At 31.4% G+C, this 25,130-nt stretch overlaps 1 protein-coding gene across 1 annotated transcript in view; it reads left to right on the top strand.

Annotated features, from left to right (window-relative positions):
- LOC124359028 (alpha-2 adrenergic receptor) overlaps nt 1-25,130 on the top strand; it is a 471,365-nt gene that overhangs the window by 826 nt on the left and 445,409 nt on the right. The window lies entirely within an intron of this gene.

Below are 25,130 nucleotides of genomic sequence, written 5' to 3'. Positions count from 1 at the left end.
AACATTATAAATATATTATTACTTTTTTTTTAAATATTATCATACCTAATTTATACTTTGTAAAATGCAAAAAGGGCGTGTGTTCACAGTGACACTTTTGAATTAAATTAGTCTGCTGTGGCATAGCCTGCTGGAATATTTCGATATTTGCAATCAATGCCTGGGCATGATTGAATTAGTTTCGCCAAGGTCGAAATGTTTGAAACATTAATGTGTTAGTTTATATTATATGAAATGTTGTTTTTAGATTGTATGGCCACAATTTTTAATTCCATTTCCATCATGAATCCAAATGAAATAAGAAAAATGAAAAGAAGTTAAATGTATTTAATTATATTCAGAAAAAATCACAAAACATGTAATACCTCTTGCTTTACATGTCATCAATTTCTTAGTAAATATCCACAGCAAGTCTTCGCTATTTTCCATAACCTTCTACACGATTCGATCCCTAATCACAACATATTAAGACAATCGCACTCGCTTTCAGGGTGAATTTAAATAGAATCTTATTATATCAAAGGGGACATTCAATACGTTGCAATTTTACTAGTTTGTTTGAAGACGTTTTTGAAAGTTACTATTTAGCTGAGGTTTTGAATTTATTTATTTATATTTTAGGTAATTATATTTTAAAATATAAATTAATAGTTTAGTTTTAATAATTTGAATAAGAAAACTAGATGGTAGCTCAATAATGTTAGTCACAACATTTTCATTTAAATCAATAATGTTAATTGATATAAGATAGTTTAATTCGTATAAATCAGTTAACAGTTACATAAAATCAACGAAACAGTGACATAAAAGTTCATTTACACCATAAAAACGACAAAAGGAAAACAACATGCGTGGGTTATGAAATGTCGGGAACACTATAAAAGGAGAAATATTGGCATTAGATTATCGTCTTTTGTTTTCAAACTCGTAAAGATTGGAAATGCCAATTAAAGGGCCTATCTGGCATTACTAATGGTAATTATGGAGGCATCTACGGAAACGAGCGTACCTCTGAGATTGGCAATCTTATTAGCTTGGGTTCAATTTCCAATTTATTTAAGCGATAGTTATATATATACTGCATTTCTCGGCCTTAATCTAGTAATTTTAGTGTTTTATTATGATTCTAAACTGTTAATTAAAAAATATGCAAAATATTTTTAATTTTAAGTAATATTTTATAAATGAATATGTGGGAATACAAAAGCAACAGATTAGATCACATTGTACCGTTAAGTAGATGCTATCCAAACAAATAAAATAACTACACGTTTTGTCTGTTTTGTAGCATAGAGGATAAACGGAACAAAAATTTAATTGTCTATAATTCAGTCCCTCTAGCGAAGTTTAGAAAATCGGTGTTTGTTTGTAAATAACTTATAGAAAACCTCCTTGTTTAATCTGTTTCATAGCTTTCAATGTTCTTGAGAATTATAAAAAGCGATCATAAAAACTTTTAAGTCTTTGCGGACATAAGTTAAATTAGATTTAACTTTTTAAACAATAATTTTAAATCAGTGTCACTCACTATGCTTTTTCTACAGTTTAAATTATTTCTTATTAATGCTGTTTCTATAGAAACTATCCGATTTTACAATGTAGATCTGATTATTGAACATCACACACCTTTCCTGCTCTTAAAAAGTTTTCGCATTCCAATTTCTTAAAGTTAGTTGCTTCTACTGATGTAATAAAATCTGTATCAAGAAATTTTAGAAGAAATTTCAAGAATATTTTTGGAATTTTAAATAAAAAATAAATAAAAGTTATAAAAAATGACTGAGCATTGATACAAAATATGTAATACAATCTTATGGAAGTTATTTTAACTATCAATGGTGTATTACTGTCCTGGAATTACAATGCTTGTCTTTATGACGGTATTAACAATGTATTTTAGTTGTGACTAGGTTTATTGAGGACATTCGTTTATTACAAATGTGATGTGTTTTTTATTACAAATGTAATGATTTAATTACACGAGGTGGGCGTATCCCGGCAAAATGAAGCCAAACCATCTGAGCCCACTGTTGCTCATTGGTTTTCAGGGAGTGGTTTTTAGTACTAGTGGGGTCTACCCATATTCGCTTAGCCAGCATACACTATTTTCTGTAAAACTTATTTACGCACTTCAAATTTTGAAAACAGTAATTATCTACCTAAACGATGGTAGTCAGATTTTCTTTTTCAGATTCGTAAACATGTAAGTTGTAAATTAACGGTGAAGGTAGTATTGGATTGTTTCTCATTATTCATAGATTAGGGACCATAAAAAACCTAAACTGCACTAGCATTTGAATATATACATACTTGACATAAAAATCTATAACTACACTATTATGGATATTTATGTTATTTTTTATTTGTATTACGAAAGAGGAAAAATAAAATAGTTAAGAGGTATTTAAGAAACACAGAAATAAAAAGTGGCTATCCTTAACATACCAAATCCTTAAAAACGGATTTTCTGATCGATTACGCGAAATACAATGCCGTTCTTCTAATATATTGTTTGAAATGAATAAAGTTATGTATGAATTTACCAAAATGTAACACAATATTTTTTGTTATCAAAAAACACTATCCCGAATGGATTGTCTTCTATCTTACAATAAAAATTAAATTAATGCCAAATTTAGAGTTCCATATGCATATTTTCTCTGGCTGTGTATTTTGTCTTATTATGATTCTCTATTTAAAATATGGAAACTAGACAAAATAAAAAGATTATTATGAAATAGTAGGGAATATTTCGTTTCTCGTAATGACATTTTCATGTTTCTAAACTATTCATATTTAGTAATGTCCTCTTGCTTCTTTCCACTCTTGTGACTTTTCATACACGAACGGTTTCTTCTTTTAATAACAAACAGCCATTAATGGTTTCATGTTTGATTTTCAAATATTTTAATAGTTATTAAAAACTTTTAATCATTTAAGACTCTCTTTTACTAATTTTACAATATACTTCCTAATAGATAATTCGGTGAAATAAATAATTTTAAGTTTTTTATACCGCACGTTTCAAACATATCCATAATACATGTCTCGTATCTCATATGAAATGATTTAATGACTACAGACGGAGAAAACAGAATTGACAATAGAATTAAACTTTATTAGTGTAATTAATTTGCTCCTCGATATACTCGCATAGTACGTCGTTATTGTTCCATACATATAATTTAGAGTTGGTGCTTAGTATTCTCTCAGATAAATAACAGAAAGAAAAACTGAAGAATAAACAGATTGCTTTCTCACTGAAATACTTCAAGATTTAACTTTTGATTGTTCGTTTACAACAAAAGAAGCGAGAGAGATAAGCGAGAATTATTTTCTAGGAATTTATTATTTAACTTAATGAACGTAAAAAAGAGTAAATCAACTTCAAATCGAGACCGAGTATTAGGCTGAAGAAGACGGCTCTTAGTATTTTTATCTCGTTGGCTGAAAGTGATTAAACTAATATTTAAGTATCTTAAAGTTAAGGAAAAAATATCTTTTGATTTCTTCTTCGTTACTTCCACGTTTTACACACTCTGGAGCGAGTGTCAAATGATTTCTTGGGGAAGTTCTGCTACTGCTTTCTCGGAAAACTGTGATCGTAATCAATGCGAATTGGCTCTTCATTTCTCAACCACAACAAAACATTATACTAACCATTATAAGACCAGCACGACGCTTGGAGTATGATATCTTAAGAGCCAACTATAGTGAAACAACCTTGAGCTTAATCCTAAAATAATATTGTCAAATACTTTTCCATCCTTATTTTTGGTTATAAAATTACGGAAGATGTAAATTTTAAATGGGTTGGAAATTCAACTGTTTCCAAGGTCTTTTAAACGATTATAATAGGTTTTATGATTAGTCAATAACATATTTTAGAAAACTAAGAAGTGTTTAGATACTTACTGATTACAATGAGACATTTTCTGGTTTTCATGGCGCTAAATTCAAAATGGTTGCCAGTACTACCGGGTATTACGTGTAACAGAGCAGTAATGTCCAGTGTTGTATAAAAAGAAAGAGTTATCTTTTCTTGGAAGAATGGCATGTGAACCGATCCTAGTTCGTAGAACGCGTGTTCGAATAGAAAACGCTCATGTATTTAGTGCGAGTAGGATTTCAAAGTAAACTGAATTATCGATTTCCATTTAAAAAACTGAATTTTGTTTTAAGAACTTTTATAAAATTATAATTAACTGCAATTTGCTAAACAAGCAATATATCAAATACTATGTTATAGAAGCATTTTAAAACATAAAGTTCTTGAAAACATTAATTTTAATTTTATGGCAATCAAAATTCTTTTTAAGTCAGTAAAAATAATCATTGGAATATTTTGATCTAATTTTACAAAAAACTATTTGTATTGTATAGAACAAGAATTTTACTGCATACTGTACACATAAAGTAGTGTACTGTAAACTGGCATTACTTAAGTATTTAGTTTAATGTTACAGTTTTAATGATGGACTGAATAAACGCTTTATGTTTATTAATAGTTACCTAATTTTTACCTACTTATGCCTTCTAGTTTTACCTAGTTATTTTACCTCTATCTTGCTCACCAAGAACTAATTTTGTTTTCCAACAATACCGATCCACCCAGTAGACGTTAGAAATTCTAATAAATTACATAACAGATAATTTAATATAATGTCTCCAAATAAGGCTCCGCCTAATGTATGGTGTTGACACTTCTCAACGGATCTACCGAATTAATTGTTCTTTGATCATATATTCAAAGATATAATACGAAATTCTTGCATGGACATTTACGTAGCCTAAAAAGCGCCTGTCATAAATGAACTTTAATTTTTGATACCCTGAATGTAGACAATTATAAGTGCACTAGAAGAATGTGATGTCTTTCAATAATCAATCCTTATTTTAGAAAACTTTATATTGTATTTAAAAATGTTTGTCTGTAATGGACTTATTTTTTAGACATATTATCTTAGAATACATTAAGATACTGTAGTACTAAACAATAATAATACATTCTCTAGTTATAACTAGAACTAGACGAATGCCTCTTGTAGACTGTAGAAGACCACGTAGGCTCTCTAACGGTTAGAAAACAGTTACTATTGAATGATTTAAGTTGAATTGGTGAAGAGTTATAAAGTTTGGAATATTTAACTTTGGCGAGTGAAAGTCTGAGTCTTTCTGAGACAGTATCATTGCTTTTACTGTTATTATATAGATATTATAGCATAGAAAAGAGATTTCGATTTTTAAACGCAAAAGTTAATGCGTTGTAAATTTGTAAAGTTATATGTGTAAGGGATCCACTTAATTCAAACAGCTATCTACAAGCTAGGAATACAAGTTAGGACTAATAAGGTCTCTCTAACACTCAATCTGCGGACCAATTAATTGTTCACGTTTAGACATCAAAACCACCACCAACGGCCGGGCAGGCGGGCTGCTTGCAATGACAGGATCGCCCAGCGGTCACCCATCCAAGCAGCAGCCACGCTCGACGTCACTTGATTAGGTTATATCGCGATGACCGCCGTACTTTCTTTTAGTGTGACAGGTATAAAATGTTTGGAAAGGTACAGAAACATGCAGAAATACGAGTTAACATGACATATACAGTTTTTTTTACCCATTTCAACTACAGCTTTAATTCTTTACTTATCTTTATAAGCGCTTTGCGCTGCTTGCTCTTTTAGAAAAAAAAAATAACTCGAGCTTGCAAAGTCCAAGCCCAGATCAACTCACCACGCTTTATTGAACAAGAAAAACTAAGTATAGCTCACTCAACTAACGCAGAGTTCACTACAGGCACAAGATAAGCGGCACGCGTTTATCACTGATAAGATAAGACGAGTTTATACTAGAAGTAGTACCTGGACTACTGCCCTACGAAATAATAACACCAAAAAAACGATTAAATGCACTGTCAGTCAAGTATAGTTTGTTTGTAAGGTGCTGGCCCTTAAACGAAAAAGACCCCGTTGTGGTAACAACTAAATAATAGATTGCTATTCAAGGAGTCAAGGACAGCTAAAGGAAGTCTAGTCTTATATTTGACAGCCGTATATAGAATCTACCCCTTTTCTAACAGCACCGGAAGTGCTATTTAATTTCTTAAGTCATTTATACAAAAGTAATTAAAATCAATAATGGTTAAAAAACTACTAGTAGAGTAAACCTACATATTAATATATTTTGCTTGTTATGTAATCTGTTAAAATAAAATTGCTATTTAACACTTAGCAATAATTAATACAGATGATTAAGCGCAAGTAACAAGGAAAAGACCTTGAGTATTTACGATTAAATCATAGTTAAATCTTCAGCGGTTTTGCGCACTTATTTTTTTATCGTAGCGTTATTAAATATGGCTAACTACACTAAAATATTGTTTATACCTTAACGCTTTTTATGTATATTTTTGAAGCTGGGGATTTTAATCGATAAAGTAGAGCACAACTGAAATTTTATCTGAAAATACAATTCGTCTATATATTAATTAGGATTCGTTGATTAAGAACGATTAATTAGTCGTTAACGTGTATGAGGTTTAACATTGTTCATATTGAGCTAAAATCAAGAAGGCCGCCGTACAGTCGCCTTTTTTAGTGCCGAATTATAACAATTTTGTTCAGAATAAACGTACTGAAAGTTTAGTATTTCACAAATCACAGCTACCTTTTATCAAAACGAAGTATTAAACCCAGCAGAGTTTAGTCTACAAATGCGATCAAACTGGGGTTCATACTTCGCAGTTAACCGTCAGTGCAGCTCACCTGGGAGATTGTTATTTACCGTTACTGGGGGCTCAACATGTTACAACCGGTATTTCAACTTTGTGGGGATCTGTCAGTATCTGACATGGGTGCAACTAAAGATTTACACTAAATATCATAAACTCGCTGCTACTATATTATTCCAATAGGAACATGATTTATTTGTTGCGCATTTATGCTTTACCCAAACGCGTTAAACTTAATATTTTTTCCTAATTATAATAAATTAATAATTCCTTTAATTTAATTCCTTCATGTAGTGTCGAATTAAGTGTTACGATTGTTACTGAAAGTGTAATACTTCTCTGATACGAAAACTATTATTAAATTTGTAATAATAATGTTGCCTTATTTAGATTACAGGCAATTACAATATATTTTTTACACATTATAAGAACCGTATTGCAATATATTTTTATAAATTATAATAACAGAGTTTATTGTGTTAATCCTACTATAAAAATGGCCATGGGACTCTCCTTAGAGTCCAATTTTAGCATTGACCGCACAAACGGTATTTTAAAAATTAATTTAATAAATGTTCTAGAGCATATGACATATACACCCGCACGTTTTTATCATCTCCAAAAAAGGACTAGAGAAAGCTGCAGAATAATGCAAATGTTAATATCCTTTCTTTTGAAATTAATACTTGTGGTTCAACTAATTGGAGGATGGTAATTAATCGTAATAGATTAAGCTTAAAAAGGTTTTTTATTTTGTTACAATAATATTGCATGGGTAAAAACCCAAATAACATTTTTTAAATATTTAATATCTAATTTAAAATTGAAATTCATGAATGATAATACTACAAACAATAACTGCTCATTCAGTCAAAGTTAATAGAAAATATACCATTGCAGTTTAAAATTCAAACTTACGTGTAATGTAAAATTTTAATATTCGTCTAAAAATATTAAAATTCGAGACACCTTTTACCGTGTTTATATCAGAAAAATTTTGTACTAAATAAAAAGTAGTTGTTATAATGATACTTAAATATCCTCTTGTTGTTGTTAATTATTAACAGGACGCCGTCATTGTGTCGTTTCTAACAATACACTTATAAATGTTTCTATAGTTAATTTTCAACGTTAATAGACAGTCTAGGACGTATAAAGTTCTGTTTGCTCCTTTGCTCCTTTAGCCTAATAAATATAAAAAATGAAGGAGCATATATTTGTAAAAAAAAAAAAATAAAAAAAAATAAAAAAAAATTAAAACCCTACTCTTTAAAACTCGTAATAACTATTTTTTGTTTATTTCTCGAACAGATTTGGAAGCGTGGTAAATAAGTGTTTTTATTACCAAATGCTTAGATTATACAAAAAGATTTTATTTATCATTAATTAATACGATAGTAAAAATTTAAATATTTTGAAGCCTATATAACATCCGTATTGAAATGGAAAAAAGCTCTATTTAATAAATTTTTGTAAAATTTTTACTTTTTTATATTATTTTAGTCAATACACTTCCTATAAAAGAAACATTTATTATATAAGTAAAAATTTTGAAATATTTGCATTTCTCTAGTGTTTTTAATGAAATTTCAAAACAAAATCACCAATATCCTCAATGTATTAGTAGGAATCCAGCATGTTTAGTTTATACACAATAAATAACCAGTCTAGTCTATATAATAGCCTAATTTAATTAGCGAAATAGATCTATTTCATTTTTTTTTAATTAGACAAAGTTATCGGCGATCACAGCATGGGTTTATAACTATTATCAGCACTGTTATCAGCTGTTACTTCAGATAGTTGTACTTCAAGTATCAGCACAATGCAAGTGCTAATTAATCATTTACGCTAACGAGGAGGTAGATATAAAGAGTGAGAAACATAGAGTCTATTGAAATTAACTCTTTCTTGAGACCGGTTTCATAATTACAAGCCGTCCCTTTGTAAGCTGCTCCTAATAATATAAGCCCTTTGAGGGCACACCTTTGACCTTCAAGAGCAATAAAGAGATCTTACAATGGCAACTGAGTCGATAAAGTAGGCCGGTCACGTTCACAATTTGCGAGCCATCATCGCTTGCATAGCAATGAAACATCTTCTGTCAACTTGAGAAATAGACTCTGGTAATATTTTCACTCAGCCGGTACTCATGAATGGATCAATGACTTCCTACTAATCTCTGGCTAGCTACTAGCTATAACTTCTCAGCTCGAAATGGCATCGGAGAGTTTTAATGTTTAGCGGAAATAGCTCCCAGACCTGAAAGACCTTGCTGGAAAACACAGTTTCGTTAGCCAGGAGTTCTAATTAGGAATTATAGTTATCGTAATTTATATATTAGATATTCAAAGCTCTAAGGTGATGAGATTTATCATAATACATTAAAATAGCTTTAAGGGACACGTCTTTATTGATAAAAACATTTTTTTCTAACCGGAGTGTGAATATAAGTGGATGAGATTGTCTATTAAAGGTTTAACTGGGACCCATTTTTTCCCCTTATTTAAGCTGCAAAATTTAGTGGAGAAATATATATTATGGATATAGTGGGAATTGAAAGAATTCTTTTGATTAGCTAAAACCATTTCAACATTAACTTTACAAACATAATGTAGCTATGGAAGGAAATGTTGATTCAATTTGAATGTAGAATTTACCGCAAGTTAACCTTCCTTTCATTGCACGATCTGGTATCTGACGCTGTCTCAGACTTGACTCCTGGATCTGGAGTCATGTTCATCTCAGAAGATCCAAAGAAGTCGACGCGAAAAAGCTCAAAACGATACTTTACATCGTTTCGATATCAGAGACACTTAGACTGCAAGATACCAGATACTCAAGATTCCAGGAGTCAAGTCTGAGACAGCGTCAGATACCAGACGCTGCAATAAAAGGAAGGTGGACTAGAGCTTTTAATTTAAAAAAGTAAGGAATCATATTATCAGTTACTTATATATTATAAGTAGCTATTTACTTACTTTATAAGTAAATATTTAGCCCTTTAGGACCATGATTGGCTATATTATACACACTAGTCTGTCAGAAACAGTATTACCAACTTAGCATCCAGAGGACTGGTGAACAAGAACTGAGTAATAGAGGATAACAATATTAGTAGTCTTATAAGTGCCAGGTACGATAAATGTGATTTTTAAGCGTCCTTTACTACACAGAAACTTCTAGTTTGTGCACACGTTTCCATTCTAAATGTCTCGTTGCCAACTGCGAAGTTTAGAATCTTTAATCTCGTTCCTTTCAATTGACAACGTGTAGGATTGGTTCTACCCTAGATAGGGGGGTTTCTGCTGGTGAAGTTCAGTACTCTTTACTTGACTACTTATGCTGCAGGATATGCTGAAATCTAAATTGTGTCGCAGATCTTTAGAAAAACGATGATATTTATTTTTTTTAGCTATTTTCACGGACGTGAGGATTTTTAAAGGTGTCAATATGTACCTAGAATTTGATCTCGCTTTACACAATGAAGGAATATCATGATGGCTGGTGTACCTACACTACGATGTTGTACAAATTATGAAGGAATTACACGAATGTGTCCTAAAAAACCATTCATCCTACACCTACACGAGGTAGAAAAGACAAGATTTCCTGATTCGGCACTGTTCCCACAGAATTAACTGTCTTAATTACATTCCAATACTGAAGGATATATCTTTGTTTGGATATGAAGTGGAGTTGCAATTTTTATCTGAAAAAACTAAGATTTTGGGCCTAAAACAAATAAAAACTCTGAACCATAAGACAGCCTCATCAAGTGTCAACGTCATGAAGCACGTGTGAATATTGGCCCCAAAATATGTCTTTTAAAGTAAATCGATACTTTAGTATTATTAAATCGGATACCACCACTTTTGGAACAATCCCTCTTTTACCGGGGAGTTAAGAAACAAAATTACTAGAAAGTACTTTTTTTGACTGATTGTGAAAATTACCTGTCGTAATGATGATCGTTTCTAGTTTTCTGCCTTCCAAAAGAACGCGAGGTCGACCAAAAGGAGATCAATCTGTCCCATATAGTATTTATTTTCAGGCTATAAGTAGGTAAATACATATGTTCGTATTATACATATAAACATTTAAAGAGCACTCATGTGATGTGTGCGTTAATATAGGTATTATATCGAGGGATGTTTTTCTTTATTACGCCATAAGCGCAGGGAGGCGTCGAAAGCGCTACCGAAGCCCGCACCATCAATGGTGGCCAGGTGCATTTCCTCAGATCACGTGCCTGAACATAAAACATGTTCTGAAGTCGGAAAAGTTGGATGACCCCCCACTTCTGTAGGAAAAAGAAAAAAATTCGAGATAGTACCCAAATTCAAGCTCAGATCACTTGAGGGCTCGTAAATTTTATCTTTAAATTTGGTACTGCTAGTTACATATTTATGATAACCTAATATTATCCTACGCATATCGCGTAGATAGATAGTATATAGGGGAGGAATGGCCTCCTTCTCGCTGACATCTCTTCTTTTTGGAAGGCAGAAAACAAGAACTGATCGTTACAATGACATGCCATTTTCAGATAAATTTTGTTATTTCTGATAATGCACGATAATTAACTCCCCGTGAGAAAAACTCTTCCAAAGATATTGGCCACCGGATGATACCAAATTACTTATGATTCGTCTATGAACCGTTGGGCAAAGAAATTTCCTCACACGCACAATCTGGCAGTTCCTGAGTTGATTAGATCGAAAAAAAAATTGTTCTATATTCTGCTTTTATGAGGTAAATTTCATACTAAACAAATAACTGTACAATAAATTGCATTTCATTTCTTGCATCTTCTTACCTCTACTGTTTAAGTATAAAGTAACTATAATCTATAATTTCAAGTCATAACTCAACTTGTTCTCTTCGATAACGCTGAGCCAAATCACTGTGAAGGAAATATACCAGAAACAAACACGATATTGTCTATGTAGATATGAAGGTTCATGAAACATTTCAAGAGTATAGTTCAATTCGATATATCCTGCTTACAGGCAGACAGAATATAATTATTCCCAGCCCTTGAACGATACGTTTCGGTAAAGTCAGCCAATTAGTTTAATGCAGTCCCACCATAAACAACGATAAATCATTTAATATCGGAGTTACTGTTTAAAATCGAATTTGGCAATTAGACATATTCCCTCAATTCAACTATAGAGACTGAGCACGTACAATACTCATATTTGAAATTCATTCACAAAAGATGAATTCAATAATGGATTATTACTTTTATTATTACATACCAGTAACATAAATCCCTGTTCCTGGAAAATAATATATTATAACAATGCAGTTTACGGCCTCGTTATATCCATGATACTTAATTTGAGAATTCGGTGAAACTATTTTGAATCAATTTTGCAGCATAATTTGCTTGCTGACGAACGAGTAATGTATTTATAATTAAATAACTTATTGTTGATAATTTTGGTGAGAGATTGTTAATATTAGTTGTTTAAAGGAGTTGTTTTCAACAATGCACCCGTTGCTAGCTTAATTCCCGGATTTAGAAAGGCAACGCTGTATTCTAGTCCTAATAATATTGTATTGTTAGTGCTATTATTGTTTGTTTTGATTTCACGCGTAAACTACTCAACAGATTGTACTGCAATTTTAATGGAAATTCGTTCCTGGATGAATATAGGCCTTTCCTTAAATAAAAAATCCCTCCGTGCTACACCCCACTGGTCTGTAAAGTAGCGGAAAATGCTATCTTGGTTTCTAAAGCTGTGTAATATTAATTAAACGAGCTTTTAAAATGTAATCCACTGTTCTGTGTAAACATTGTTAATTGTCTTTCATTTTTTTGCATTTATAATGAATGAGGATGTGCAAGAAATAACCATGTTTCACAAATTGTTAGATTTCAACGATTAGGTCAGTATTCATTTACCTTATAAAATGTCCTAAAACATAAGATGGTCAGAATTTGAAACCGAACACCTCCTTTGAAGTAGTTGTCAAGAACTATCAACATGCGCAACGGCTTCTAAATTGCGTGCAAAGGTGCGGGTATCTGCCAGCAGTGCAGGTGTAAGAGGCAACATAGTCTAACTTTTACTTTACATTTAAAGACTGTTATGAAACCTTAATTAGTTATCTTTGACAAAAGTAGGCTTATCAAAGCTGTGAATGTATATATATATATATATATATATATATATATATATATATATATTCTTGATCAGGTAAAAGGCAAAATAAGCTATGGAACAAAAAATACTAAAATCTAAGTAAATTACAATGACAAAAATACATACTTTTTTACATATTTCTTGATCATGGGAAGAAGGAAAACTCAATATTGGCATCGAAAATGTAATTCACCCAAACCAGAAGTGCTTATTCAGGTGAAATCCTATGGATTTGCTTGCAAAACCGCGGGTAACTGCTAGCAAGTCCAATTATTAAAGTAATAGCAACCCTCATGATCATGAAGCTGTGAACAAATTTGTATTAAACGAGTATAAGCACACAAACCAGTGTTTTTAAAAATATATAGACATATTTGACCTAAGATTCATATTAATCCACGGCTGCTTTAGTTTTAGAAGTCGAATTAGGAGGAATCAAAAGGGTTAAAAATGTAAAACACAAAAGTTATCACCGTGAAACAACTGTATAACGATGCTGAAAATCGCCTCTTTCTGTATACTGTTTCTATATGGTTAGCTGATGCTGATTTAATTGGTTGAGCTTTAGCAAAGCCTATCACTCGTGGAGCTTGACAAATTTCATTTCTGTCTGTCTCTATGTCTGGATGATATCTCAAAAACTAACTCACAGCACGATTCGTGGACACATTAGCAACACTGAGTGATATGTAAGCGTACTATGTGATTGCTGAGCGTTAGCGAATATTTTTACATCCATCTTATGGGAAACCACGTTGGCAACGAAAAAAATCAGAATAAATACATTTGTAAACATACTGAATCCAATCATTTGAGATTTCAACATGTGACATATTTTTAGAGTATTAACAAAAAAAATGTGAATTCAATGTTTAAAGCAAACAATAAAATTCTATTTAAATGCACTCTAAGCTATAGTACCCTCTCTAGCTTACCAGAACTTTTATTATTTAGACACTACTATAAAACCAAAATTAATGGAAAAACTGTGAATATATTTATTTCTAAATAAACCAGAATGAGGTCTATGATAGTTATTACATCGTCATTGAAACCCATCATTCATTAGTAGCCTAGCACGAATTCTCTCTTGTTTTCTTGGGAAATACATACATTTCATTTTTTCATAATTGTCTGTCTGTCCGTAGGGTATCTCGAGAATGAAAAAAGTCATAAGTTTGAAATTTGCCAAGCAACCTCTTCGAATTTTGTTACGCGACACGACGTCGCGTACTCCTATTTTGTATATACTGAAGGTGTTCAAAGGTGTAGAAAGATGTTCATTGAAGCAATATAGTAACGTAAAAGCTATTTATTTTAATATAAATAAAAAATTAATAAATATATGATTCATTACAACAAATTAAAATCGCTTATGTACTAACATAGTATTTATTAAAGCACGGAGCAATTCTACTAATTTGTCGGTTATTTTACAGCTTTCTTTAAACATACATCTATTTTATGTAAACAAATAAATATAAGGTAACGTACCCATCAAACTATGTTAGTCTAATGCGTATTTGTTTGAGTACTTGTTGATAAAGTATTTAATCAGTCCGCCCAACGAGGCCCGGACGTGTATCTTTCATGGACCGGTTGGTCTTGTAAATTTTCAGTAAACATTTTTAACGAATTAGTGCGGTTTACTTTTAAATTTTGGATCAAATGTTATTTTTAAAATTCTTAAAAACGTGGATTTCAGTGGAATATACCGAGCTGCAACACTAAGATTACAAGAGATTTATTTTGACAATATAGTACTTCGGAAGTAATTTTCCTAAGGAATAAAAATTTCTTCATTTGAAAGGGTTAGATAAAATTGTTGTCAGGGTAATATTTACTGTAATTTCACTTGGAGGACAGAAATTTGGCTTTAGTGAATCTTTGTGGATACTGTACCCAGGATCTTTGGGAATAGTGAACCTATATCTATTGTTGCAATTGTTTTGAAATGCTGTTACTATTGAATATGTATTGGGACCAAGTAAGGAACTTTAATACGTTCACACATAATTTGGGATTCAGCTCCTACTCAAGTCGGTATTGTAGGCATGGTGTTAATATTTTTTTAAATTAGCTTTTAAGGCAATCACGAGAGAGTCTTAACGACTTTATTTTTAAAAGAGCGTTACTTTCAAATTCAACACAATATATCATAAATTAATAATCAACTAGTATCAAAACAGTCTTTGATTAAAAATTATCTGTAATTTATAGTTACTATTCACTACTTTATTTGTTATCTAGCTCGTTATCATTGAAGGGTTTCCTCTGTTATTTCATTACTGATATGCTGTGTATTAGTGCACAATTAAAGCAATGCCTATTGCGAGTATTACTTATAAACTACATACATTGTAATAATACAATTGCCAAGAGTAACACAATAGAATATAACCAGTCGTGCATTAATTTACACTCACAATTTCCATCTTTATTTTGTATCAAAACTCACAACGATGGAGAAACGTTAAAAATTATTCTAACCGCATAAATGAATCATATTCAGTTATTGTTATATTTATTTGATATCGTCACACAGTACAACCTTATATTAGAGTATTATATTTCATAAGTACTCACCATTATTGTAATCAAGATAAAATATTATAGTAATTTTTAATTTCTTTTCAATTTGTAAAAGTTTATTATAATTAATTTCTCTGCCAAAAACATGTCTTATACAGGGTGATTCATGAAGTTCTCCCCCCACTTCTACAGCACATTTTACTAGTAAAAAAATTAAAAAATGTTATATAAACATAGGTCCGAAAACGCTTCGTTAACGAGTTACAGCTAGCGAAAGATTTCACCTGAATTCCTGGGTAAAGAGTAAAATAAAGCCATACTGAACTTTTGGAAAGGTTAATTAAGTAAGAAATATCGTGGATTCTTATGTATTTTTACCTGATAAAGTTAATAAAATATGTTTCAGAACTGTACCTGTTGTAGTTTTTGAGGGATTCAGGGGTTAAATGCAAAAAATTGGGGCACGTAACAATGTTTTTTTAAGTTTGATGTACAATCACTTTGTTAAATTGGTAACCAATACATAAAATCAACAAACATTAATTGTAGAGAATTTAATTATGAGAAAATTGATATAATAAAAGTCTAAAATAAAACAGAAATAAGTACCAAAAAATCGATTTTGTTCTGTATAATACATTACTAGCTGTAAAGAAATACCGTACAGTATTTAGTTAAAATACAACAAAAACAAAATGTTTGTTCCTTAATGATGAGATAAATTGAGAAAACAAGATTAAATGTTAAATAAATTTGTTTGTAAAGAAAAATATCATGTTTTATTACGTTGTATTTTTTTAAATAAAAATTTACATCAAATGTTCGAAAATAAATGAAGCAAACATTTTCCCATTATTGTTTACTAATCATCGAAATGCAGTTTTTTGTTTTATTAATTTATAAGTTGGTAACGCACGAATAACAGCTGATCAACAATGGTATTCTGTACTGTTACGTTAGAACTGTGTATTAGTGGTGTTTTGCAAGCTACAGCAGGAGATCGGGTTCTGTGAATCGTGTTATTAAATGCAATTTTTCTGTGAGTTATAATTCGATTGTTTATTCAGCGAAAAAATTCCTTACTTATTTACATCAGAGGAATACGCTGATATGGTTTTTATTTTGGGTTACTGTAATGGTAATGCTAGAGCTGCTGTAGAAGAATATGAACTACGTTACCCTAATAGGAGGATTCCAGATACCAAAACAATTTCAGGAACTTTTCGTACTCTTCGGGAAACAGGATCACTACCAAGTACTAGAACTAATTATGAACGAGCTGTCCAACTTGATGATGATATTGTTATTAATGCTGTTCATCGCAGTCCAGGTGTAAGAACACGACGTATTTCTAGGCGGATAGGAGTTTCGCAGTCAACTGTGTGGAGGTCACTTAATCGAAACAAATTTTATCCGTTTCATAAACAAAAGGTTCAACATCTACAGCTAGGGGATGGTCCGCTTCGCTTGGAGTTTTGCAACTTTTTGAATATTAATAATCAACTCTACAAGCGTATTTTGTTTACGGATGAGGCACAATTCACTCGGGATGGTGTCAATAACTTGCACAATGAACACTCATGGGCAGAAGAAAATCCACATGAGGTAGTGGAACAGAACTTTCAACACCGATTTAGCGTCAATGTCTGGTGTGGCCTTTTGCACAATCGGCTGATTGGACCTTTCATATTACCTGGACGCCTAAATGCTGAGTTCTATTTGCATTTCCTTCAAGAAGAGTTGCCGCAGCTGTTAGAGAATGTTCCTTTACATCTCAGACAAAATTTGTACTTCCAGCATGACGGAGCACCTCCCCACTTTTCACGTTCCGTTTCTGCTTACTTAAATCATCAATTTCCTGGACAATGGATTGGTCGTGGAGGGCCTCACCCTTGGCCACCAAGATCACCAGATCTATCTCCATTGGATTATTTCATCTGGGGATGGATGAAAGACATTGTATACAAGACAAAAGGGAATTCTCGTGATGAATTAATTGCCCGTATTATGGATTCGGCTGTGCAGATACAGGGAAGTCCTGAAAAATTAAGAAACGCAACAAAAGCAATAAACAAACGTGCTGCAAAATGTATTAATAATGATGGCCTCATTTTCGAACATCTATTATAAAAAGGTGCGTACGGTTGGCCCAACCTGATTAATTTTGCTTAAAACTAGTAATGTATTATACTGAATAAAATCCATTTTTTGGTACTTATTTCTGTTTTATTTTAGACTTTGATTATATAAATTTTCTCATAATTAAATTCTATACAATTAATGTTTGTTGATTTTATGTATTTATTACCAATTTAACAAAGTTATTGTACATCAAACTTTAAAAAACATTGTTTCGTGCCCCAATTTTTTGCATTTAACCCTGAATCCCTCAAAAACTACTACAGGTACAGTTCTGAAACCTATTTTATTAGCTTTATCAGGTAACAATACATAAGAATCCACGATATTTCTTACTTAATTAACCTTTCCAAAAGTTCAGTATGGCTTTATTTTACTCTTTACCCAGGAATTCAGGCGAAATCTTTCGCTAGCTGTAACTCGCTAACGAAGCGTTTTCGGACCTATGTTTATATAACATTTTTTCATTATTTTTACTAGTAAAATGTGCTGTAGAAGTGGGGGGAGAACTTCATGAATCACCCTGTATAAGCCAGCAGTTATTTTAATAGTATATAGTAAATGTATATGTCATAAAAATAAATAACGATACCTGTCTATGTCACGGATAAAATACCTTTCACAGATACATTTAGTATTACTTAATATTGGGTAAGTAATATTAACTCAGTATGACAGACAATAAGAGATCGGGATCTGTCAAGCGAACTAATGGAACAGCTCTCAATTTATGAACCAATAAAAATGCTTTTAACGAATTAAGGTTCTCACGCGATGTGTAAAAACACAAAGTCCACAGCTCTTCACCGATCGGCAAACGTTTTAGGAAAGTGAAAGAAATGCTTCTCGTAACATTTGAACACTGTTATTAGATTAACTGTTGAAACCAAGAATAATTTAATAAATATTTGTTAAGCCATGGGGAATTTCGTTCACTTTACTTGTGAAGTAAACTTGATCAGTAAGCTAGATCAGTTTTGCAAAGTCTAGGTTTATATTACTTTTTTACAGCAAATATATTTGTATAGCACTTTTATTTGGCATATTTTAAATAAAGGGATAGAAATTACATTTAATTATTTTAAATAGGTAACCAAATACCTTTATAATCCGGATTAACTATAGTAACATTTTAAATTATTCAGGTAAAAATACTATTTTTTTCGGTTTTGAGAAATTTTAAATTGTATAGTTTCCACTAACAATCAATTTAAAACAAATATTAGGTATATTTATTTTAAATATTAGTTCTGTAAGTGAATAGGGAAATAGTTTTTACATTATTTTCTATGACAGGGTATTTCATATTTTACGTTTTAATTAAAAATAAATAATCTAAAATATATAGACCAATAATGAGAGTCTAATTTTGAAGACCATATCTGAGTCCAATTTACAAACCTCGAATCTTAAAAATAAAGAAAATCGAAAATAACTTGACCACAGAAGATAAGGCAAATATTTTAAAAGGCGGCAACCTTGATAAGAAAGCCATATTTATCATTGCCGTATTTGTCGTTTATTGGTTTAGCCTCAGCCAATCATAATCAAGCGCCACTCTTACCAACTCATTCATATAGGTGGATAAATATTATTGGTAGTTTCGGTTAACCCAAACACATGGAATTTGTAACAACAGCCGTTTAGACCGCGCTTAGGGAAATAAGATGAAATAACCGCAACCTTTCTGTATAATGCTAATACCAACAAAATTTTTCCGTTCTATGAGTCTATTTCACGAATATTGGTAGAAATTTTGTATGATTCGAAGAATTTTAAAACTAAATATTGCAAGTACAGAAAAAATAAAATTGAGAAGAACGTTAGTATTTATGAGTTTTTTTTAAAATGCAAAGTAATTTTAGTTCGTATATATTTTTATCATAATAAAATTACTGAAAAATGTAAGTATGAATGTAATATTTTTCCTGTACTACTAATAATAAAAGTAAATATAAAATAAAGAGATATCATTACACATATATATCAACGATCTAGTTTTATGCACAGTGAATACAGTTTGAATTAATATATTCCTACTGGAAACATTTATTCTTCACTTTATGTTTCTTAATCTTCACAGGAAGATTTTTGATAAAGACTTAACAGTTTTTAGTGCTTTCGATCTCACTGGTATCACAGGTATCTCACTGGGTTTGAGTATTCCCGTTACTTATTTATTCTAAATGTCTGCAATTTTTCTTCACGAGAGCGCATTATTAAAATTTTAAAAGTATAAATGCAGCAAGTAAGATTATTTTCCACGATGTGTGTTATGAATATGACTGCGGCGGGTCACTGAAACGTATGCATGTGGTAGGAAATACTGACCTTCCCAAATACATAAAGTCAGATTGCACTTTGAACTATTCCTATCCGTGGCACTGTTGTTTCGTAGACTCACTGGAACCAGACTAGACAGGAAGGGTTCATAACAAAATAGTAAACATTTATATAACAAACGTGGAAGGAGAAAGTAAAATACCAACATCAAAAATCAATAAAACTAAATTAATAGTTCTGCGGTTAAAAGAGCATCAAATGTCCACTGGCAAGATAAGTCAGTAGACAAAAGATGTACTCCACAAAAAAGCCAAAATTTCAAGAATTTTATTGCGTAAGCAAGGTTTCTACACTGTGTAAACTGTGTAACTTTTAGTTAGTCAAGCCACCGGTCACAAAAAGAAGAAATAAAAAAATACATCCCAATCAAACTTAAAAAAAAATTGAATATAAGTTTAAATGTTTTCTGGACATATAGTAACTAAACTTTCTTGTAGATTTCTAATAAATCATAAATTTCCTTTCGTAAAAAACTTGAAATAAAATTTGACAAAAAAAAAAAAAACTCACAATTATATAACGATTATGTTGGAGTTGCATAGACAGGAAGAGTTTGTAACAAACTAGTAAACATTTATATAACAATCCTATAACTTACTCAGCATAATCTGTTTCATAATACATGTCTGCAAACAAGTCCTAGATTTCCTCTGTTCGATTCACATACTTATCCTGATTCGTACATTTATCCGGCTTAGTAATCAATAAAAGGTTAACACTCCTTAAGTTCATAGACCAACGAATTTACTGGTTCTTAGCCATGAACTGACATTTTCATCTTAAGAGAACAAAATGGAAACTGTGACAAAACCCTGCGTCTAATTTACTTTTATATTTAATAATTAATAATGGACATTACAAATAATGTATTTATCTTAGGTAAACTATAGTAATTTATATCCTAATAACGTCGGCGATTAGAGATTACGTACTATATTTTATATATTTAATTCAGACTGGTCGAGGAAACTATCAATAATATGTAATCCTAACCTTAGTATCCTCATATAATGTTTTCTACTTACAAAATTAATTTGAAAACACACTAGCCTGTGAAGGCTACGAAGTATTTGACTTGCATAACGCGTGAATCTAAACACACCCCCACTCGTAAGAAGCGCCACCTTAGGCGTTGGAGATAACATTGATTTTTCAATACAAAATAACTATTTATTAAACCAGCGGACAAATTTGATTAATTTGAGGCATATTCGCATATTGCACCTTTTATAGCCAAGATAGGAGTAACCACACCACATACCGCCTAACATAGCTCTCTAGATACTGTAAGGATACAATTACTTTCCAAGAACATAAATTAATTTTTCTAGTCCTTAGAGTTATAGGCATAGCAGTGTATTTTAAGTTACACGAGTAATTGTACTAACATATTTTGAAATTAGGTTAATAATGATTGTAATTACCGAGAATAGATGCGGAAATTAATGGAATGGAAGCAGGTAGTTAACATTAGCCGCTGTTATGATTTTGGAGAAAATCCATTTATAATACTGACATAAAAACAAAAATTGTATATTTCACAGTCGAAATTCCGGTATCATAGCTATGAGTGATAAAGTAAAACCATATTATGAATTATTTATAATCACGTCGACGATATTGCCTAGCGGGGTTCTTGTACAGATACGATAGATTTGTTACTAGTGGCGTATATACAGATAAAAAGTATGATCGTTAGAGCAATCCCCTGTTAACTAGAAAACTTTATAAACTTGTAAAATAGAGTATAAATACGCCACGCCGCTTGTCACGTTGTTACGTTGGTTGCAAAATTTCCAGTCTATGTTTCATTCATATCATTAGGCTACATATCACTATGTCACATTAAAATGTCATATAATTGCACTTAGTTTTCTTACAAATTCATTTATTCTGTAAACTTCCTTTTGTTCGTTTGCTAAAGCTCAGAAAATTTCATGGATTAACGAGCACTATCGTTGAGCTCGACTTGGCCTTCGTATAAATAAAGTTTCACGCAAACTTGTAGGCCTATAGCTTAGTTCGTTCTTGCGATATCGAGCGGATAGATAGTCCGAGATAGTTTTTTTCCCAGCCTATATAACGAGGCTTATATTACTTGCAGCAAATAAAAAAAAACATTTTCCTCGTTAGTTGTGCAAGCTCAATCATCTCGTTAAGTGAAGTACTAGCGTGCCTCTAATCGCATCGTTACAACATAAAGTCGTTATTATGATCTATTACGACCTCCCTTATATGGTTGTACTGCTCTATACATCAATCTGGAATAAATATAAGGAGATAACAAAAGGAAAACCCACTTACCCTATATAATATGCTATGGAAGTAACTTAACGTAAATTTTATCACAAAACTAAAGACGGATACGTAAAGAAGGGTACACAAATAGAAGTAAGTAATTTATTCTAATTTTACCACATAATAATATTAAAGTGACTTGTTATCATTAGTTTACGAAAAGGGAACAGCCACTAATTAAAACATCTATTTCAAGAGACTGAGACTAAAAATACACTAATTAACTTGCCAAAGGGAATCTTTTCACTCACGTATGAATAGTGCTATAGTCTATTATACATCGTGTATACATATGTATAACGCAATCAACTCTAATAATACATGGATACTCATTAACAACGGAAAATATCCACATAATGCGGACGTAGTTTTCTATTATTATCGACGATAGCGCAATATAGTTCAGGCAAATTTTAAGGTGAAATTTCGTGGACCTAAATTTGTACCGATATTAATGAATAACGGAGAATATCTTCACGATGCAGACTTAGTTTTATTTATTTATTTATTTATTTATTTATTTATTTCAACGGTTCCACCATTTTTACAAAAGTAATTCAACAAATCAAGTACTTAGCAATCAAGATGACAAATCATAATCAATATACACAGTCTTATGTAAGCTCTAACTTGAACAACATAGGCAATAACAGAGTGATATACTATAAATATAAATAACAAAAACAACAATAAATAACAAGGAATAATAACAATACAGTAACAGCAACGATAAATAAATAGTTGACCAATGCTATAACATTAATAAAATTTAGAAACTCAACAATATACTATCAATAATTAATACAATCGTAGCTGTTAGTTACTGTAAGTGGATCTGTTTAAGCATGTGTTAGGTGTTTACATTTAATAATTTGTTTTTCAGGGTGTATTTTGAATCGTGAAAAAAGTCGATGTGCGCTGCCTCGCTACCCAGTTTTAGAAGTCTGCATATTCCATGGTTTGATGCATAATATGTGGGCCTAAATCTTCTGCAGAAAAGTGTCTTAGAGCGGGTACCTCTTGGTATAGAGAAGTCTATATCCGACACTAGATGAGGGCAGTCGAGGAAGCCCCTGTTAGGTTTTTTGTCCTATTAAGGACGATAGCGCAATACAGTTTAGGTAAAATTTAAGGTGAAATTTCATGTCCTAAATTTGTACCGATATTAATTAATAAGGGACAGTATCCACATAATGCGGATGTAGTTTTGTACTATTATTGATAGCGCAATGTAAATTTTCAGGTTGAATGTCATAGTTCTAAATTTGAACCGATATTAATATATTTTGTAGATAGATATATGAATAATTCAATCATTTTAACCTCAAGATTATAATTTCTCGCTTCTTTATTCATGCAAAGATTAACTGTGGTATACTTAAGGCAGAGATAACTACTGTACGGGGTGACACAGAACGGTACTTTATGATCACTTGTCCACTTGCGTTAATTTTCTCAACAGACTGTCCAACTCAATAAAAACACCACAGCGTTAAAATCTCGCCTTAAAGCATTTTGGCATCACAGGCATTGGATAATACATTGTATGATTCGACAGGGAGACCGCCCAACTGGAATGACGATTTCATTGTTTATAAAGTGGGTTACATTAGCTAGAAATATTAGAAGAAATAATAAAATGATGTTTTCTATGCAATTGTAAAATATTGTTTTAATACAAATTATTTGATTTGACTGCAATTCAATTCGTTCTTGCGGTATTCCCCTCAGTGATGGCATGAAGTAACGTTCTGCCATATCCAATTGGTCATCGGACTCGATTTTGGTTTAGCAGTAATGAGGTTTTGTGTCCAAATTTGAAGTAAATGTCGCATTCAACTATTTAATTCTAGGTATATCATGGAGAAGACGGGAAAACACTTATAAGAAGAATTTGACCAGTCTCTAATTGGTAGAAAAATATGTAAAATTTCAAATTTTCAACTGAAGCAGTTCTCTATTTATCATGGTAATACCGTTAATTTTTAATAGGTTTCAATGTAATGAGTGGCTGCAAAGCCACATTATAGTTAATCGCATATAATTTTTGGAATAGATTGTTTATACTCGTGTTGTGTTAGTTTTGTCTTACTAGATATACTAGGCTTTAGGCTGATTAATACAACAAATTGTAAGTTTTTAAGAGGGTGTGTTTTATTTTAAACAGTCAATATACAAAGTTCACAATACTCACAAGAATTTTTTATGTTTCAATTAAGTATCATCTCATTATTTTATGTCAAATATTTTCTCTAGGACAAAATAGCATTCTGAACTTATGTCTGTTTTAAATTGTATTGTACAAACATTAAAGTTCGATATTACTTACTTTTTGTTTTTGGAAAACTGTTTTTAAATAATATTATTCTGAGAATTATAATTGTTAGTAACGTAACATTTGATTCCTTCGTTACCATTACACAAGTATTGATTTTGATTACCGTGTAAGAATAAATTAAATGCATTTAGAAAACTCGTGTATTATGTGCGGTACCTTTGCTAGTTTACCGCAATGGACTGTTAATGACATTTTACTTATGAAAAACAATGTTTCGCAGTTTTTCTACGCAGGAGAATTAATTCATATTCTACTGTAAAGTAAAAAATTCATATCTGATCTATGCCTTTTAGAGAAAATTCACTACTTAATGTGGCTATCACTAATCCAAATGGTACAGGCATAATATAAATGTTTACTTATCTTTGCTTAAAAAAATTAAAACACTAACTCACTAAGAATCCTCCTATACTTAGCCTTACACAAAGAGAAATCTTCAGTGAAGAGATATTATACTGAAGCATTATACTTAGCCCAAGAACTAAATATTCAACGTCTGTTTCAGAGGTAAGAATTCTGAACCAAGCTGTGCAGTACGGAGTAGGGTAAGAAAACTTAACATATATATTTATAATACACTGTATTTAAGTGC

Source organism: Homalodisca vitripennis, chromosome 4, assembly GCF_021130785.1.
Source record: "Homalodisca vitripennis isolate AUS2020 chromosome 4, UT_GWSS_2.1, whole genome shotgun sequence".
Classification (NCBI taxonomy): Eukaryota; Metazoa; Arthropoda; class Insecta; order Hemiptera; family Cicadellidae; genus Homalodisca; species Homalodisca vitripennis.
This window is presented reverse-complemented; position numbering and strand designations above follow the sequence as displayed.